This window comes from Rhineura floridana, chromosome 9, assembly GCF_030035675.1.
Source record: "Rhineura floridana isolate rRhiFlo1 chromosome 9, rRhiFlo1.hap2, whole genome shotgun sequence".
NCBI lineage: Eukaryota > Metazoa > Chordata > Lepidosauria > Squamata > Rhineuridae > Rhineura > Rhineura floridana.
Window position 1 is genome coordinate 1,835,271 of NC_084488.1, and position 21,686 is coordinate 1,856,956.

Below are 21,686 nucleotides of genomic sequence, written 5' to 3' on the forward strand. Positions count from 1 at the left end.
TGCAAAGAAAAAGAGACATACTTACACATGTGGCTGGAGTGCATGGTAGACCAGCAATTCTGGCAATCAATAGTCTTGGAGGTATGTAAGATTGTAGGGTATGAATTGGAACTGATCCACAAACAGCTACTCTTAGATCTAATAGTTTCCGAGGATCTTCCATAATCATTACCACAAATGGCTAGTTACCTATTTGTTAATGGCAACTTGGATGGCAATAGCAAGATCCTGGAAGCAAAAGACTGCACCAACAATCACACAATGGAATAAAGTCTGGTATATCACTTTGATGGAAAAATATTCCATCAGGGAAATGATGACTCACAAAAAACTGTCAATTTCCTGAAAATGTGGTTTCTATGCCTAAGATGTACTGAAATGTGTCCAGCAAAAATCAGACCTCAACAATATAGTATTCTAAAGACCATTTTCTAAAGGGGTTATCTAATCTTTCTGTTGTTTGGACTATTGCTAAGGGATGAAAGTGATTACTATTATGCCTGTTTCTTGAATCAGCCTTGATTCAGCAGTACGTTGTGGTTGTTGTTAAATGAAGGATGTACTTTGACACATCAAAACAATAGTTATTTGACTGTATAAGGCTTACATATAAGGCCTGTGAAGTATTTACTGGTATCTTCCTATCAGAAGTTTCAACCAAACCTTCATGGAGCAAATCCTTCACACTCTGCAGCTTCTATACAGGCCTGATTGATGGCCCAAGCCCATACCAAGAAGGATCTCTACTGAAGTGCTCATACTGAGCCCTGGCTCTGTTCCATCTTCACAGCCTCAAATAGCCCCTTAACAACAAGGGGAGAAGAGGATACATAACGATGGAAAGAAATCAACATCTCAGGCCAGACTGTGATGACAATTCACAGCCTGCCAGTGCTAATCAGAGTCAACCCACAGGAATGCTCTATGGAGAGTGTAAATATGTAGACTTCTCAGAACTGAACACTAGATGACAGTATACTGTAACTAATAATCATAATTGTTTCTCGTTCTGTGTTTTGCAGGGCCAAACTACACTTCCATGGAAGATAATTGACTGGATCTCCCATTTTTTTTGAACTGAAAAATAATTTCAGTTTAAAATAAGGGAGGGTGATCCAAATTTATTCACACCAATGGCAATGGAAAGGGTTGTTTAACCTTTCACCCTTTTCATTTGCCAAATCAGTGTCAAGATTCATGCATTAAAAATAGAGTGGCATAAGATTTCATGGTCTAGAGCTCACTTCATCAGTTACCATGAAATAAAATTTGTTACTCTTTAAGTTACCATAAGATTCTTTGTTGATTTTGCTGCTACCCTCCTGAAAATTAGAAATTTCATATATGTCATAAAAATCATGTGATGATGCACCTGGTTTGACCTGACTTTTCTGGATTCATCTCAGTGGAGTAAAGTTAGTCTTGCTCATCATGATGCATCCTACAAAGCACACGCTCTGGTCCACATCATTTTGGGAATCCCCAAAATAGTCAAGACTCCCTGGCTCCACAGCAGTGACAAATGGCCGATGGGTGACAAACAAGATTACCTGCTCCTTAGAGGATGTATCTCCTTCAAATAAACAAAGGTGTTAATTTAATTAAACATGCGACATCCATTGAGATAGTAAAAGATTGCCTGTTTTTCCAGAGGAAGGAAAGGTATTTTCATATCTCGCAAGAAAATGAAAAAGAAGAATCCATTCAATCATTAAAAACAGCAGATCCTCAAAAAAAACCTATTTCAAAGGAATCCTTTCAATTATCCCCACACCTCCACTCCCCACCCCCAGTTCACATTGGATCCAACAGGATCTCAAACCCATTTAAGGCAAGACTGTGGCCAGGTTTATTGGCATGCTTTGCTCCAACAAACCTCTTCAACCTTCACTCTCAAACTCCGTTGAATCCAGGATCACAAGGACAGGTATGAGTCCTACTGCCTGCAAAACTCTCTACCCTGGCAGTGAATTCTCCAGGCTACAAGAAAGGTACCAGCCCCCTTTTACCCTCTTTCTCTCTCTCCCCCTTCTCTAGCCTGAATCTGTGTAGATGTTCTGGGTAGATAAGGACTTCTATAGGATTAGATTATTAAAACCCATTCACTTTATGTTAGATTTAGGTTAATTTTTACTTAACTCTTTTCAAGTAATAGCTAAAACAATCTGACAGAGTAAGTTTTGTTGCATCCCTTTCTCCTCACTGCTGCCATGAGCAAATATCCCCCCCAGCTCCTTTTAGCAGTAGCTGTCTTATTTTGTTTTTTGTTTCTAAATTGGGAGATTCTATCAGGGATCTCCATTGCAAAGAGTAATTTGGCCTGAGAAACGGGATGAGATATGTTGAGGCCTAATGCATTGTTCTTAGTGCACCTTTGAAATCTCCTTTTTCCTGTTTTGGTGCCTTCCCTTCCTCAGCATACAATGAAAGATGTGGACAGCACCACATCAGATCTTCCTCTACCCATGGATCAAGTCATTATTTGCAGAGGTGTGAATTTAGAAAGGGACAAATTTGAATTTAGGCCCCCAACCTTTACTCATACAATAGAAAGCCTTTGGTCAGCAATACTGTAGCCTCAGAGCTCTGGTTTCAGGATCTGCAGCACATGGATTTGGGCTGAGTTGGATTTAATCCAAACAGGAATATACAACTGCAGCTATTGCTAGTATTCAATCATTACACCAATGACAGCTTTTCAATGCATATTTAACTCTGCTTATCTGCAGGTCCCAGGCACATTCATTAGGAAGTACAGGAATCAATAGGACTTAATTCATATTGTGTTAAAATGTATTTCACCCCACATGTAATTTGGAAACGTTTCCCTACTGCTGTAATTGACAATTTTTTGTTTCCCCCATTTTGTATATGCTCTGAAGCTATACTGGCCTATCGGGTTAGATTTGATTACGTGATGTCAGAGTACTTCAGAAGCCTCCAGGAGAGAGTTTAGAGGCATAGAAGCATCACAGGCTTTTAGGGTGACTAAACTTGGCAGGGGTTACATAAGAGTTAAAATAGAGGGAATTATTTGTTGGGACCCTCATTGTTCATTCAAAAACAAAACCCAGACACTCAGGAGAGGATTAGAGGCTCGTGGGGGGGGGAGACAGATACCAATGGCTGCCTAGGATCTTCACCTGGAGTGGAGGACCAAAGGGCCTTAGACACCCCAAAATCCAAACCATGGACATGACCTAAAGAAAATACTTTGCCATTCAATGTAAATGGTGCCCACCCTATTTAATATCTAGGGAGCAAGTTAGAAATAAGGGAAAGAGTGCATTTATACCATGTTCAGTTTTGTATCTTTGCACAATAGATAATTGAGGAAAGATTTCTATTTTTCTTTTTGGCTTGTGATCTAATCATATAAACAAATCCTTTTTATTGAAAAGTTAAACATATGGGTTTTGGCTCTGCAATCTAAAGGTGCCTTTTGAAGCTACGTGACAAAAAGATCCTTTATTTAGTGTTGCTTTTAAAGTCCAGCTGGACCCCCGGCATAGGATTGTTACCCTTGGAATATTGGGAGAGAAAACCAGGATGTGTTGAAGGTATCTTTGAGGGAAAAGAGTGTGGGAAAAGATGCAGTGAAGAGACTAGAGATACATAACCAAAAGACCCTCACAGAAATCCTAGTGGTGGCAGCAGGAACTGGGAGCAGCAGGGTTCATTTTTGTGAGAGGGAATAAGATAGGAATTGAGATTTCAGTGTGCAAGTAGCACTGGGTGTATGCAACACATTTTACCTCACATTTGAATTAGCTTAAAATTGATGTGCCAGTCTCTTGTTAAGGATGAGATGGTTCTCAATGTCCGTTAGTTTTTGCTCATGGTGTTCTTGTTTCTTGATGCTGCTTTTAGACCATTTCAATGATGAATTATTCTATTGTTACATCATCATCATCATCACATTTATATTCCACCTTTCCTCCAAGGAGCTCAAGGTAGCATACAAACATAGTTCTCCCCTTCCCAATTTTATCCTCACACCAACCCTGTGAAGTAGGTTTGGCTAACAGACTGTAACTGGCCCAAGGTTACCTAGTGAGTTTCATGGCCAAGTGGGGGATTTGAACCCTGATCTCCCAGGTCCCAGTCCAATACTCTAACCACTACACCACACTGGTGTAGGTATAACTGTGTTTTATATTTTGTAAGTGTTTTTCAGTGACTCCAATTTCTGAACATAATAAAGCAGAAACAAACATATCCTACTTAAAAAGAAAAAAGCTGAAATATAACTTAATGGAAAAAGGGCTGGGGAGAGGAGAGGACAGAAGGTCATCTGCAGCTATCCTAAATGGAATGCCCAGGAAAACCCTTTACCAACCACTCATACCCAAACTTTGATAGTAGCAACAGTACCTGACACAGAAAAGAGGAAAGATGCCCTTTAGCACAGAACATTCTCATTACTCCAGGAGAAAGCAGTAATCCAAGAAGGAAGTTGTTAATTTAGATTTTAAAAGAGAAGCAAAACTCACTTCAGTGCACTGAGCCTGAAAAGACACTCTCAAAGTTCTCTACTTTAACCAGTTGAGGAAAGCATCTAGATGGCTCTCTGGGAAGAATTGGCCTCCCAAGGTATATTGACTACATGCAGCAAAAAGCAGACTTAATCTACAGGATCTTTCCAGTCTAGGAATCAAGTTCACCACCTCTTTTTTTAAAATGCAGATCACATATTGGCTGATAGTTTTGAGGCCACTAATGTGTTCCAAACTGAGACATACATAAATCAGAGCTTGGAAAAGTTACTTTTTTGAACTACAACTCCCATCAGCCCAATCCAGTGGCCATGCAGGCTGGGGCTGATGGGAGTTGTAGTTTAAAAAAGTAACTTTTCCAAGCTCTGCATAAAATATTGGTGAAAAATGATAAATGGATATTAATGTAGCTATTTGTCTGCATGGACTAGTTAATAACTTCTAAAAATGAAGCAATACAATTACTTGTCCCCATATTAAAAGGGCAATGTGGTGTAATAGTTAGTGTCTAACAAGGAGATCTGAGGGCACATCTATGCTCAGCCACAGAGCTTTCAGGGTGATATTGTTCCAGCCACCAAATCTCAGCATAACGTACCATGGAGGATTGTTGTAAGGAAGTCTGAGCTCCTGGAATGAAAAATGAAATGAGACTCAACCCCAGATCCTTTTAGGAGCTAACACCACCCCTGGACATGGGTAGCAACATACAGGAGTGAGAAGAAGAGAGAACAGACTGCTGAAGAAGCCTCAGGGTGAAGGAAAGTGAGGCAGTCAACTAGGAAGTCTGGAAAAGGTGAAGAGAGTTGGCGGCTCTTGAGAGATGTGAACAGAAGGTGTGGAGGAAAACTTCAAAAGGGTTAGTCAAAAAGGAACAAAAAGAGGTTGCTAAGGACTGTGGAAGGGCAAAAGGTCACGCGATGTTGCATCTGTGAGGAAGGCTTGTTCGATTCTAGTTTCATCCTTGCCCCCGCCCCACTTGTGGTCTGTGTGGGTAGGGCTCCTCCCTCGTGTGTGTGTGTGTGTGTTGAGGACTAAGACTTTGGTGTGTTTTAATGTAGCTAACTTAAAAAGAGTCCTGTTTGATACCAAAGAGTCTCCAGTGTACTGGCTGGACAGCAAGATTGTGAATGCAACACCAGAAGATTAGGTAACCCCTCCTCCCCTACTTTTCACGCTCTCAGGGACACTACAGCCCTTTGGGGTATCTATGGCCACCTTGTGGGACTCAACTGGACCAGGCTATAGGACATTTCCCAGGCCTTTTCCCTCAATCCAAGTTCATCAGGCCTTACCTAGAAAGGGGGGGAAATTGATGTGCACCTTCCATGGCTCTCTTCCTTTTTCTCTCTCATGGCATTAAGCCAGGAAAAATGAGAGGGGGAGGAAAGAATTAATCTGTACCTCTCCAAGTCTTCCTTTTCCCCCCTCAGAGCATTAGGACAGGAAAAGGGGGGGGAGAGGGAGAATTTATTTACTGTTCAAGCCTATGAATGTTTGTTGTGATGTGCCTCCATGTCGATTACGACTTATGGCAACCCTATAAATCAGCGACCTCCAATAGCATCTGTTATAAACCACCCTGTTCAGATCTTGTAAGTTCTGGTCTGTGGCTTCCTTTATGGAATCAATCCATCTCTTGTTGGGTCTTCCTCTTTTTCTATTCCCTTCTGTTTTTCCCAGCATTGTCTTTTCTAGTGAATCATGTCTTTGTTCTAACACCCAATTATTTGTCTTTTTCGCAGTCCATAGTATGCACAAAGCTCTCCTCTAGCACTACATTTCAAATGAGTTGATTTTTCTCTTATCCGCCTTTTTCACTGTCCAACTTTCACATCCATACATAGAGATCGGGAATACCATGGTCTGAATGATCCTGGCTTTAGTGTTCAGTGATACATCTTTGCATTTGAGGACCTTTTCTAGTTCTCTCACAGCTGCCCTCCCCAGTCCTAGCCTTCTTCTGATTTCTTGACTATTATCTCCATTTTGGTTAATGACTATGCCAAGATGTTGATAATCCTTGACAAGTTCAGTGTCCTCATTGTCAACTTTAAAGTTACATAAATCTTCTGTTGTCATTACTTTAGTCTTTTTGACATTCAGCTGTAGTCCTGCTTTTGTGCTTTCCTCTTTAACTTTCATCAGCATTCGTTTCAAATCATTACTGGTTTCTGTTGTCTGCATATCTTAAATTATTGATATTTTCCCCTCCAGTTTCACACCTCCTTCATCTTGGTCCAATCTGCTTTTTGTATGATACGTTGTGTATAGATTAAACAAAAAGGCTGATAAACTACACCCCTGTCTTACACCCTTTCTGATGGGGAACTAATCAGTTTCTCCATATTCTGTCCTTACAGTAGCCTCTTGTCCAGAGTATAGGACAATCAGATGCTGTAGCACCCCATTTCTTTTAATGCATTCCATAGTTTTTTAATGATCTGCACAATTAAAGGCTTTGCTGTAATCTATAAAGCACAGGGTGATTTCCTTCTGAAATTCCTTGGTCCATTCCATTATCCAACGTATGTTTGCAGTATGATCTCTGGTACCTTTTCCCTTTCTAAATCCAGCTTGGACATCTGGCATTTCTTGCTCCATATATGGTAAGAGCTTTTGTTGTAGAATCTTGAGCATTACTTTACTTGCATGGGATATTAAGGCAATCTATGGATATTTACTCATCCATTAATCCAACCATAATCAATGCCTCTTATTCCTTTTATTCCATATTACAAAGGCAATGGATTGCAATAAAAAACACCCAGCTTCATCTTCTGGAGCTCCATCTTTTGTATCTTTAGACTACTAATTCCAGCAAAAGTAGGTAAAGGTCTGATGTCACAGAAGCACAGGGTTCCTCAGAAAGTCTAAATGAATCAGATATTGATTGGGAGGAAGAATTATCTGACAACAGTGAATCTGATGCTTGTGAAATAGATAATTCTGAAGAGGAAATTGTTTCAGAGCTGCCAGGTGTTGGTTTAGTGTTGAGTTAATGCCTTCCTTTGTGTTAAAAAAAAAGTTACCTGGTCCAATTGCAAACTCCAAGAAAGGAAGTCCAATACAGTCAGTGCTAAAAAGTTTTCCATCAGCAAAATATGGCCAATCATGGAGATATTTCATGGTACAAACTCGACTCCTGGTTGGAATATAGCATAATAGAAAATGCTGTGTTTTGCTTTGCTTGTCGCTGTTTCACTGGAAAAGATGCCTGTACTGGTGAAAATGCATTTACTCATAAAGGGTACACAACAACTGGAAAAAGGCTACTGATAATGATTCAGGACTGAAGCTGCATAACAGAAGTTCAGTCCACGAAGACCATGATGGCATGGGAGAGTTAAGCAAACACAAATAGTCAAAGGAGACTCCGTTGTAGCATAATTAAGTGATGATCATAAAGTACTTATCAAAGAAAATATTTTTATTTATTTATTTATTTTTATTTTGTTGCATTTATATACCGCCCATAGCAAGTAGCTCTCAGGGCGGTAAACAGAATAGGATAAAATACATACATCATAATAATAAAATCACAAAACATATAAGACACAATGAAAACAAAATGCAATTAAACAAAATATAAGATGATAAAAGGATTAGTATTACAAGATTAAAAAGATAAAAAGATTAAAATGATTAAAATGCCTGGGAGCATAAGAAGGTCTTTACCTGGCGCCGGAAAGATAATAATGTAGGCGCCAGGCGTACCTCTTCGGGGAGGCTATTCCACAACTCGGGGGCCACCACAGAAAAGGCCCTAGATCTAGTAATCACCCTCCGGGCTTCACGATGGGTTGGTACCCGGAGGAGGGCCTTAGATGCTGAACGAAGTGAGCAGGTAGGTTCATAGTGGGAGAGGCGTTCCACCAGGTATTGCGGTCCCACGCCATGTATTATATAGCCATTCTTGCAGAAATTCTTTTGTTCCCTGCTATACACGAAATTGCTCAGCATAGACATTGGGAAAACGAGACAAGTGATAACAGGGGAAATGCTCTTGAACTCTTACATCTTGTAAAATACAGTCCCAGAATCCAGTCTAAAATAAATACTCTTCCTTGCAATGCAAAGTACACACATCATTCTATTCAAGATGAATTGTTAAGCATATTGAGCAGGGTGGTTCTGGAGTCAATTTCTCATGAAGTGAAGGAATTTGGCTTCTTTGCATTAATTGCTAGTGAAACTAAGGACATACGTAAGCAGGAAGAAATGTCCGTAGTTCTCTGTTATTCCTACAATTGCAATATATAGGTACAATTTGTTTGTTTCCATCCACATCATTCAATGGATGCTCCTTCATTGGTGAGTTATGTAAAGAACATCTTAGCATGTTGTGGTATTGGATTGCACAAACCTATGATGGTGCAGTGTAATGAGTGCAAAACTACATGGGGTGCATGCAGTGCTCCTGAAAGAAGTGCCACAAGCCATCTATGTTCATTGTTTCATTCACAGGCTGAACTTAATTACTACTGATGAGTGTAAGAATATACATGTGGTGCAAAATTCTTTAGTCTTCGTCAACAACTGTATGTATTTGCATCCTGTTCTTTCCTCCATCTGAATTTCACTGAATTGCAAAAACAAGCAGGGAATAGAATTATTGAATTAAACGGATTGTCAGACACTTGCAGGGTGTGTCAGATTGTATTGTGTTTAGCTGTTAAGTCAATACTTCTGTAATTTTATTGCTTCTGAATATAATCAGTAATGAATCAAATTCTTGTGGCATTCTAAACCAAATAGATTTTGGCTTTGTGTTTTGCCTGAATCTTTTTAGTGAAGAATTTCTTGAACTAAAAGTGGTATCAGATTATTTGCAAAAATAGGATTGTTATGTGGCTGAGGTTTGTGTCCTTGATAATTCTCTGATTGATAAATTGCAAGATCTCAGGGATCAGGAGGAAAATTTCAGTAAAATTATGGCAGATGTACAGAAATCTGCAAAACAAAATGAAATCAAAATGGGAAAATAAAGAGAACACGCTGTATCCCAAAACAATTTCAAAGCTATGTTACTGAATTAAACACAGAAGAAAGTATTTATCCAAAAACTGACCATGATTTTAGAATTAAAGTGTTCCTTCTTGTTTGTGATCACACTATTAGTGAACTTAAGAAAATATTTACAGACAATTGCAATGTTTTGAATGGGGTTAGTGCTTTCAGTCCCAAGTGCTATTACTCCCTTGATCCAGAAAGACCATTTGCAAGACATTATAGCAGTGACATTGATGGATTTGAAGCAGAACTCAAGCTTTTGCCAAAGGTTCTAGAGAAGTATGAATGAGGAAGACAAGTAAAAACTGATTGACACAATGAACCAAATGCATACTCTTCTTGAAGAACTGAAACTGTCTTTCAATGAACTCTACAGACTGTGTGCCATACCATCACAATCAGGGCTGACACCAGGTGTGACTGGGCCCTTGGGCTCCAGCCTACCCCAGGCCCCCTGATCCCAGCCCCCCCCTACAGACTGTATGGGACTGCTCCACCTACCTCTTCGCTCTTTCTGTGAATGCCCTGTGTGCTGGGTGCACAGTCACTGCCATCAACCAAGATGGCGGTGGAGGCTTCTCTAAGGGGCTGACACCCCTGCCACCATCTTTGTTGATAGCATGCACGTGTGCTACGCTGTGTGTGCGCTCATGCCTGCCATCAATCAAGATGGCGGTAGGGGCATCAGCCCCTTAGAGAAGTCTCTGCTGCCATCTTGGTTGATGGCAGCTGTGTGCTCAGTGCTCAGGGCATTCACAGAAAGGGGGGAGAGGTAGGTGGAGCACGCAGGTGCCATGGGCCCACACGGTCTGGGGGGACTGGGAGCTCCATCTCTGCAATCTGTGGCAGGGTCGGGAGTTGACCCTGCCAAGGATCACGGAAGGGGAGCGCTACCCCCACACCCTAAGGATGGGCCCTTGGCCCTGATCACAATACCCCCATCAAGTGCTGGATGTGAACAAACATTATCATGACTACAGCAAATTAAGACCTATTTGAAGAGTAGTATTGGTGATAAATGCCTAAGTAACATTGCTCTGCTGGCAACTGAAAAGCCTTCGACCTTGAAACTGTTGTCAATCATTTTGCAGAAGTGCATAAGAATTGGCATAGTCAACATCTTTGACCTACATACACTTTCAATCCCTCTTAGTGAGTGACAATCTAAGCAGCCAGAGAAGGCTATTTAGATACACAATGCCGTGCATTGGGTTTCCCGGGTGTCTCAATTTACTCTGACTTTTCTTACACTGAGAATCTGCATTCCTGGTTCAAACGCAACTGTTTCATAAGAAAATGTTTGTGTAGTGACTCTACTTGTTTGAAAGCCTTTTCCCTTACTGTAATTTGAATTGGGTTAATACTTGACAGATTAAAAACAAATCATTACCTAAATTAATCAATCTATGACCTAGTTTAGAAAAAATATTTGAATGGCAGTTTTATGCATGGCATATACCGTTATTTTTCTTTCAGAGATCTTAATATGTAGCACATAGCTCACCCACCTAGATATAAACTTTGCCCCTTCTGTGCCCCCGTGCATAATTTTTTCTGGTGTCACCACTGCAGTTTCATGATGTGCAAAACAAGTAAATAACCTGCCATGACAAGTAATTTAGACGGAAAGTAATGGTGATGGGTTCTGAGAATTAACATTGCTCTGTTCTGCACTCCCACTGTAGCAACTTGGAAAGGATATGGCAGATTCTGTAGAGTGCATCCGCTACAATAATGTACTCCCTCCCCTTTCACTGCTGGAAATAGGGACACTCTTTTGAACTTATAGGGCAGGGCCTACACAACATAAGACTACTAGCAGAATGTAGAAAATAAATAAACCTAGTCAGCATAACATGAGACAACTAATGCCACAGAAGTGACAAGTTATGGGGTAAGGAAAAATATAATGCACATATGTGCCATACTTTTTATTCAGTTAAGTATGGATAACATTTAGAAGGTATCATGGAACACAATTTGTTATGTTTTATGCATGGTAAACACTGTCCTTGCAATTAGTCATCAATCAGTGAATTCATTGCAGAGCACTCCATATATGCATGATATACTCAAATAATTCAGCATACATATTCTACAGATGAGAAATATCAACACCTGAGAGATACACAAGTACACACCATCACCACCCCTGCTCCATTTCTCTCTCTGATACAAATAAGCAAGACTTTAGATATAGACATATATTACACAGATGACATACTGACAGACAATAAACATAAAAAACCCCTTGCTGGATTGGACAAAGTACCCTGTTCTCACAGTGGCCAACCAGATGCTTGTGGGGAGTCCACAAGCAGAACAGGAACACAAGAGCACTCTTCCCACTTGTGTTCCCCAGCAACTGATGTTCAGAGGCATTTTGCCTCTGAGGCTGGAGATCCTCTGAAGGAATACTTTTGGTGGTTCTCCACTCTCTGGAGGTTCAGTTGGCCTTCACCAGGGACCGAGCCTTTAGTGTGGCAGGCCCTGCCCTGTAGAACTCCTTACCAACAGGAGGAACCATCTCTTTTCTCTTTCAGATGTTTTTTCAAAACTATATGGTTTTTAGACAGGCCTTTGCAGTTTGAATTTTCTCTTTTTAACCCATCTATGTATTGCTGTTCTATTGATGTCTTTGTGGTTGCTTTTAGCTGATTTTGTTTTTATATGTTGCATATCGCCTTGCTATATTCTTATGAAAGTGCAATGTATAAACATGTATGGAAGTATAATCATGATATAGCCGTCATGATTAGCAGCCACTGAAAGGTTTATCTTCCATGAATTTATCTAATAATCCTCCTTTAAAGTTGTTCAAGTTGGTGGCCATCGCTACATCCTCTGACAGGGAATTCCAGCATTTAATTATGCGCTGTGTGAAGAAGTAAGAAGAAGCACACACTATCCTGACATGTCAGCAATATGTTTTCTCCCACTTCAGATACCCTCTGAATTTGATTTGGCCAGGGAGGTTTAAAAAGTGGGATTCCTACATGATAGAAACATGCCTAGGTTTGCCAGTATGCAGTCATGAAAATCCTGGGTGTCAGGGACATTTGGAATGTATGGAATAAATTTAATGTAAGGACTACCACATTTTCCTGCAATTCAGCTCTTAGATTATTAGAAGCACAAGAAAGCAGAAAATGTCATCAGGGTAATTGGGACCAAAAAAAGTAGAAAGTGACCTTGGGCCAGTCACTATCTCTCAGCCTAACCTACTTCACAAGGTTGTTCTGGGGATTAAATGAGGTGGAGGAGAACCCTGTCTGCCACCTTCAGCTCCTTGGAGAAATGGTGGGATATAGATGCAATAAATAAATAAATAAATTTTTCCTCCATCTTTTTCTGTTTAGTTTGCTTTGCAAATGAACCAAAGGAACGAATGTCAACTTTTGATGCAGGCTTCTGTGATTTAAATTTTAGACTGGGATCAAACATTTCCCAGTGCTTCTTAATCAAACTTTTCTACTTTGTTCTGGTCAGCTAAATAATAGCTACTTGATTTAGAAATAAGCTCTTATAAATACAATCATCTAGGAGAAATGTGCTGTTCATAAAATTAGAACATTAATTTGAAAATATTTGGAGATTAGTTCCTCTGTTTCAATAAAAATGAACTGAGAAAGATACTTTATTCACCAAATCATGTCAGGGTAATTTGCAAGCTGATCCTATGCACTTTTAGTCACAAAGTAAGGGCTAGATGCTATGTTAGCACTGTATCTGTGCCCTTAGACAAGTTTTCATACCCAAATTGGGTGATCTGGACTGCCATAGCATGGGGGCTAGGGAGGCTTTAACTCTGCCCAAACCAGCCCCCCCCCCACTGGAATTGAGTTGAAAAACAACACATCTGCCCTTACAAGAGCTAATGTAGTATCCACTTTAGCCCTATGCCCCACCTTGTTTAGCGGAAACTACTTCAAAGTAAGTGCATATGATTACAACCTTACAGGACATACACACGTGAAATAACAGTTCCTACTTCTAGCTAACCAAGCTGGAGATGCACAGAACTGTGCTTGCTCTTTGCTCTCTTGCTTTAGATATCTGAAGGCCTGCTGGGGAACAGAATGTTTTGGGGGGGCAGAACCCCTGTTTTTTTCAGGGGAAGTTTTTTTAAAGGCATCAGAAAAAAAGGGGGAAAGTCCCCCCATTTTTTCCAGGTTTTTCCCTGGGCCTTCACATCTCTACTCTTGCTGCTGGAGAGAGGGGGGGGAGGGAGGGAGAGAGAGAGAGAGATCTTTTCCAAAGATCAGACTAAGAAGGAGTAGGAAATTAGGTCAGCAACCCTAAGAGTATCAGTTTACACCTGAAGAAAGGTCAGCACAGGTGAGGTCAGAAAGACAGTCTAGGTTGCTTGGCAGTTCCTTTCTCTATCTACTGTATTGCCATGCAAACCCACCCGAGTGGAGTGGCACCCCAGCACTTCCAACAGATAACAAAGGGGCATTATACCCATCCTGTAGGGCCCATAAACTTCAGGCTAATCCCAACCTCTTCTGTACTAATATTGGTTCTACATTACTATAAAACTGGCACTGAATTCATTCAGAATTGTTCTGAGACAATGAGCAATGAATCCCACATTGCAAAACTATATGTCCAATGTGTAGTTGAGCCCTTAAAAAAATAGGTGGTGGAAGGCTTGAAGTTCAAGAAAAGAGGAGCGAAGGAAAAAGTAGGACTGGGGCTTTGCACTGTTGGCAAAGAGATTTGGACCAAGGAGAGCTAGGATTGCTAGTTCTTGAGCCTAGACCCTGACTGGCATATTCCACCAGTTCTGACTTCTACAGATGTTGCAACATTGCAAATGGCAACCCTAAGTGGGCAATGAGAGCCAAAACTCGACATGGATTAGTGGGACTGGATTTTGTCTATTGATTTTGTCTGTTGATTAGCCAGTTATTTGGCTGTAGGCTTCAGAATCAAATACCAGCAAATACAAATACAAATCTATGAATATTTGTCAAATATTTTAGCAAGGTAATATCTGGAGAATACTGAACATTACCATTGCAGAGAAATTTTGCTTTAATTAAAATTGGACATCTTTCACTTTTGATTTAGAAAAAATAGCTTGTCACCTATAAGACTTATCCTGTTTCACAGACCCCCCAGCATCCTTTTCCTTTCTTCACTCTCTCTGCAACTGAGGTGAATTACAAGTGTCAGACTAAAATACTTGCAAAGTGATATAAATTGAAACTGTCCTCTATGTGAAATGCTTTGAAATGGCAAAGAGGCCAGAGGCAACAAATGGCAAAGAGCATTGCACAGAGTGGAGGAGGGGCAGGAAGGTACTGTTCTGTCCATTTTTGCTCAAAAAAATATTTTATTCTCACTGCACCTATGCCATTCCCTCAAGGCTGAATTTCTGCTATGGGAATATCTCATTTCTCATCACTCAAAACCACAATATTTTGTAACTGGGAAAATGCTATAGTGCACATTATAACTATGAATCAATCTGAATGCCACTATGTAGCAGAAAAGTGGTATAAAATATTTCAGTGAAAATTAATTGATAAAACATATCAATTGGAAAGCCCAGTTCTCTGGATATACGGAACAGGCTGGTAAAGTAATTTATCACATCTGTAATGTACTAAACTAATAAGGCAACTTCCCCTTTTGATTATGTACACAAAATCATGTTTTATCTGCTCCTGATTATAATTTGCAGTTTGTAAATTAATTTAGCTTAGTTCTGTTTGTTTTTTTCTTTTTCTCCCTCCCTTTTTTTTTCTTCTCAAAGGGAGAAAAAAAGGGGGGTTATTTACTATTCCCTTTTCAAAATTTGATTTGTTCTGGTCAGGTCTTAATGATTTGTAATGCTGAAAGAATGAAATGAAAGAAATTTTGAAATCTCAAAAAAAAAAAAAAAAAACACCTGACAGAACCCACATTGCCTGTGGCAAAGTATTCTGGGAGCTATTTGCTTAATTTGAAGGGGGGAGTTTTCCTAATGTTTTGGAGTCTGCAATTTCCTGCACGGGGTACTTATTATCCCACCCCCTCCAAAATTGGGAAGGGGTTCTGGGAAGTCAGATAGAACACCTCATGTGTTGATTTTAATCTGGTCAGGCTCACTATTTAAGTTCCATTAACTTCAGTGAGAATTGCTCACTGAACTCCTGAGGGAACTGATGAGAATTTATAACAACTAAATATGATTCTCCCAGCTGGAGTGTCTATGTGGGAATGGTGCATCTGCAATGGACTTGTGGTGCAGAGATCTAGGATTTGGCCCAGACAAACCTTCTGTTAAAAAGGTGGGGAACTGCTGACTGGACGCAGCTCACAGAGCCTTCTCCTCCAGCCCGCTTCATCCCCTCCTCGGCTTCACCGCCAGGTCGGCAGTTGACACCATCCCCTCCTCTGAGGCCCTGGTGGGATTTTGATAGTGCTCACATGCTGTCCTCAGCTGCTTTTCACCTTTCCTGACAGAAGACCAAGGGGCGGGGGAAGGGCAGAGTGCCTTTAAAAGCACCCTCGCCCCCCCATTCCCCAACCCTTTGGCCTTCTGTTGGGAAAGTCTACATGGGTGTTTTTGGATGGATGGTGGCAGCATACAGAAAGACCTAGGATTGGTCCCCCAAGGGTACTAGCCTACCCTATAGGGTTGGCACTGGAGTGAGGGACTGCCCTATCGCTACAGGTAGGATAAAAGTTTGTCCTTCAAATACAACACTCCTATTTACAAGTAACATAAGAATCTTGGGAAGACTGAAATGTGATCGGGGCAGAACAATCCAGTGGCCCCAGCATGGCAGCAGCATGTTGACACTGGTGCAGGTTAGCTGGGATCCTATATATTTTCAACAGAAAAGTTGAAAAGAAAATGGCAGCATTTCAAATCAGAGTATATAGCAACTCCACTGGCCACGTCCCCAACATCCATGGCAACACCAGAGTGGCATACCAATGACAACCCTGACATCAGCCATGCACAGAAGGACCCATTGAACACATGGGTGTGCCATCATCGCACCATAAAAAAGACTAACCCTTAAGGTACACAAGAAGGATGCTACAGTGCCCTCAGGTGTCACGGCCTTTGTAATTCAGACACTTTTAAGCACAGAGAAATTGCAGGGCACCATAGCACAGTGGGGAGGAGAGCCTGGCTGGGAGGCCAGAGTCTGTGAGTTCAAATCCCTGTTCCCGTCTCCTGGGTGTAAAGGGCCAGCTAAAGATCACCCTCACAGTGAATGGCTCAGGAGTTATGTGTCCTGCCACCTGTACAGCCGTGGGCAAGCTGCATAGTCCCAAGGAGCCCAGTTGCCCCCCAGCTGGTAGTTGTGGGCAAGGAAGGGGCTGGCTTGTGCAGCTGTGGCAAGCTGAGCCAGCTGGGGAGGACTGGCCTGAGAGGGAGGCAATGGTAAAACCCCTCTGAATACTGCTTACCATGAAAACTCTATTCATAGGGTAGCCATAAGTCGGGATCTACTTGAAGGCATATAACAACAGAGGCACCAGATGACACATGATTAGACATCATGAGAATGTTGGCATTACCCCAGCTACTCTCCATCCTTTGCTGGGGCTTGAGAGCCTATTGGCCACAGCACGTCTGAGAAGCAGACCCCAAACTATGGTGGTGAGTGGAGATGTTGACCTCCCCCCCATCTACTTGAACCCACTCCCAATGCAAGGCCCTCCTGAAGTCAGCTATGGAGAGTGTTGGGGAGGGGGGAGAAGGTTACCCCCCAGGATTGCACAGGAACTTGGGGCCAAAGGACATATGTCCTGCAGGCCAATATTTGGAGTATCTGGTTATGTGTTTTAAAACAGCAGCTGCAGGTGGCAAGGGTTCCTGCCTCAGCACAGTCTCAATGAATATGTTCACCCACACACACAAAAAGCCCTGCTATATTCCATGGAAGGGAAACTGCTATTGGTGCCCATAGCAGCTTTGGAGGAGGGTATTTTGATCAGGATCATGGGGTGGGGCGGAAAAGGATTTAAGCCCCCATCGTCATGCTTCATGACCCTTCCCACAACTCCCTCCCCACTGTGTTATCGTTAAAATAGATACATGAAATATCATTTATTTATTTATTATATTTATATCCAAGGAGCTCAAGGTGGTGTACATGTTTCTCCTCCCTCTCAATTTTATCCTGACAACAACCCTGTGAGGTAGGTTAGGCTGAGAGATAGTGACTAGCCCAAGGTCACCCTGCAAGCTTCATGACTGAGTGGGGATTTGAACTCTGGTCTCCCAGGTTACTAGTCCAACACTTTAACCACTACACCACATGCATTTAATGTAATGTGCAGTTTTGCTCTCAACTGTAATTGGTAAGAGCATCACTTATACTGGGATGAGGTTGCCAACCGTCTTGTGAGAAGAGTGTCTGTGCCCTTGAATATACCTGACAAAGAACAACGTACAAGTCTTTTCTCCAGACCCTATACAAAGAAACAAACAAACCGGCACTGAAAGAATGAATTTAGGGGATTAAAAGAATAAGATATGAATTAAAATGAAACAGAAGTTAAGATAGTAAGAATGAAGCAAAATATTTCTAGAACAGCCTACTCTGAGCACAAGAGGAGCCCGACAAAGGGCTCATCCAGACGACTGCAAAATGTGAGACACGCCCGCTATGTGTGTTCATTATTTTTCAGTCATCCAAATGATGTCTCGCGCTGTTACGCTCCTTGCAATACCGGCAAAAATGTGATTTGCTGTTTAAAATCGGGAATCATCCGCTGTGCCTTCAGGAGTTAGGATGCAATACCACGGACATTACAGCTGATGGGCGGTTCTTGGGCGTTTCCCCTTGCCCCTTCTCCTCATTCCAGCCAATCACATATCTGCACTTTTGCACATGTGCGAGAATAAGCCTGGGAAAATTGAACCAACCATTGCAATGGTGGGGTGTTGGGGGGGGTCTGCAACTACTGCGCAGATGCATTTTATTTCTTGCCAGCCTGCAAACTGGGCGGCCGCTCTGGCTGAGATCTGCAATGCACAGCAAGCGAGAAGGGGGGGGATGGTCGGTTTCAGCCTGCCTCCGAAAGCCTTGTCAATTTCATTCTCCTTGCTGGGTTTTTTGCTTCAAATCAGAAAAGCATACATTTGTTTAAGTGTAATATCCTAAATGCAAACAAGAAAAGGGCTTCTGGTGGTTTCAAGCCTGCTCCGAAAGCTTTGTCAATTTCATTCTCCATGGGAAGGAAAGGGAGAAGGAGGGGGAGGTGACACTTTCTTGTTTCTGGAGAAATAAGTTTATTGCCAGCTTGTGTATCTCCTTAAATATCAATAAAGGCAGAAAAGCATACATTCCTTTAAGTGTAATATCGCAAATGCAAACAAGAAAAGGGCTTCTGGTGGTTTCCAGCCTGCTCTGGAAAGCTTTGTCAATTTCATTCTCCTGGGAAGGCAGGCGTGAAACCGACCAGCAGCCTTTCCTTCCCAGGCTAGAACTCTACAGCCATATTGTACTTTGTTGCAAAGGGGGACAGGAGCATACATAATTTTTTTGCTGACCAATTGGTTGATAGGGGGAGGTTTTAGAGGCGGAGCTTGGAAAAAGCAAAAAGAATGTAGGGATCTTACTGCTGCATGTGCGGGTGCAAAAAAGTGTTTTTCTTTAATTGGGAAAGAGCGAACTAAAAGGCAAAGTGAGGACTATCAGATGACAAACCGAATATGGAAACCGTGGATTATCCCGCTCGTTTGGATAAGCCCAAAGACACCAGATCTGAAAGCAATTCAGGTAACTCCTTGGAAGGCAGTCGGCAGTCAGAAAGGGCTCTGCCCCCCTCCTCTGCAGGCCATGTTGGGTTCAAATCTAAGCGCACCCCTCCACCCTGGACGGGAGTGCAAGCTTGACAATGTAATTTACCTGTTTCAGTGGTTCAGCCAGATACCATAAACAGAAAGTAGACACACACAATACTGCTTGATCAAGAGGGGTCTCTAAACTGCACAGACAACAGTCTGACAGGAAAGAGAGCATCGTTTATTAAGTGAAGCCTCATTATATAAGTTTCATAAGCAAAACAAGTATAATATTATTAAAATCATAACAAAGGGAATACAGTATTACAGAGATAAGCAAGCACATCTGTTTATCCTTGTTACATTTCTTATACTTCTTAAAAAGCGAGAAATTGATAAAGAATTAATACACTTGTCAATCCAAGAAAACTTAATTTAAGATAAGAGGCGAGGAAGAGAGTTAGATTGACACCTATTAAGAGATAAAGATGGGTCTAGTGTGCCTGTGAAAGTTATCCACTCAGCAGTATGACATAAAACTATGGATACCATTCTTAGTTAAAGTATTTGGGAACACTTCTTCCTTCGTGCTGAGTTTGTTAATATGCACAGGATGGGTAAAGTGAGGCAAGATAAGGGAAATATCAAGAATCCAGAATGGGATACATTTTATCTCTTTTCCAGGAGGTTACAGTCAGTAAGGCGCCTCTGGGCGTTCTTTCTCACAAGAGAAGAAACGAAACTTAGAGCCTTCTGTTCCCCACCCACTCTAAGTTCCATGATTCATTGCGGTGCTAGCTCTGGCTTCAATTTAGCATCTCTGAACAACTCTTGGGGCCTGGAAATAAAATATTCCTAACAGCCATACCTGCCACCCCAGGATGTCGTGGGACTTATAAAAGCCAGGAATACAACAAAGATATGTATAAATACTACAGGAAGAACACGGTTTGTTAGACGTTAGATATCCCCGCTCTCCGACACCGCACACTTGCCTACTCGGAAGTCAGTCTGGTTCCAATGAAACCCAGAAGACGATTTCGGACTTTGTTCGTCTTACCTTGTTTCCCTCCCCGGCACGCTCATCCCTCCCCCTCGGGCAACCTATCCACGGGGCTCCCCTCCCCAGATTTTTAGGATTGCAACCTCCGTCGGCCTGAAATCTAATTCGTTCCGGTGTTTCTTCTTCATCAACGGAAGCAGCAGCGGGGGGGGGTCAGCTTTTGTTGCCCTGAGCCCCAAGAGAAGTTGCTAGAGAGGTCAGGCGGGCCTCCCCCCCCCCCGCCGCTGCATTTTGCGCTGAGCCGCAGCTTTGACCCGGGACGCTTGGCCAGAGAAGGAAAGAGGGCTGGGCTAATGTGGCAAGCCGAAGCGAGGGTCCTTGCGGCTCGCAGATGACTAGCAGCTGGGCCAACCCTTCGGGCCCCATCCGCCCTTCAGCGGAGCTCAGCTCCGGCATTCAGGCGCGCTCCTCCGAGCTTCTCTTGAGGAGGACGTGTGAGGCGACCGGAAGCCTCCCGCGAGAGAGGCTTTTGGGAAGACGTCTGAAATCGTTGCAGGAGTCGCCGAGAATCTGAACTCGAAGGGTTAATCTATCCCGTGTTGAGATGAAGAGGGCTATTGGGGAATCCGCCTCGCTCCCCCCGCCTCTCACGTCCTCTCCTGCTCTGCTTTCTCCCTTCGTGCTCTTCTCTCTTTTTCCTTCGAGCCCTTGCACTGATCGGCAGCTCCGCTCGCTGCCAGGAGCGCTTTGCTGTAAGATAGAAACACCCCCATCTAGCAAACTCCCGTTTGTAAGCCAGTCTCTTGCCTGACCCATCACTACACGCTGGGAGCTGGTTCGCCTCACCGGTGACGGAGCCCAGCACGCAGCCAGGGAGGAAACCTCAGAAAGGAATCCCTGGGAGAGGCGGGCGGCTCAAAGCTCTCCCTCGGGGGCTCTAACCTGCCCAGTGCAACCACTTGCACGCCGGTCCGCCGCTTAGAGACACTTCGCACAATGTTTGCGCTTTTCGGGTGTAAAACATTTCATTTCTTTTAGTTATGCATTATTTGATTTATATCCCGCCCTTCCGCCCAGCAGGAGCCCAGGGCAGCTCGCATTTTACCATTTTACGGCTACATGTAACGAAAGGAGGGGGTTGGGCGCCGTGGCGTAGGGACTTCTCGGGGGAGTTGAGCACGTCGCTCTTTTTTTAATCAGCTTAACCCTCCTCGCCAGTCTGAACTGCAAGTACGATTGCACGAGAATCAACCCGCAGCTGGGCCCATCGGGGAGGCTGTGCCCCCTCCTTTTGCAAAGAGCCCCCTCCCCCCTCCTGGTCAGGGCCGGTTCTTGGCCCTGCAGGGGAGGCGGCGGAAGATCTCCGCTGCTGTGGCCTGCACTTGGCGGCCCGTCGCCATGCTGGCCTACAGAGAAGCGCCACGGAGGGGAC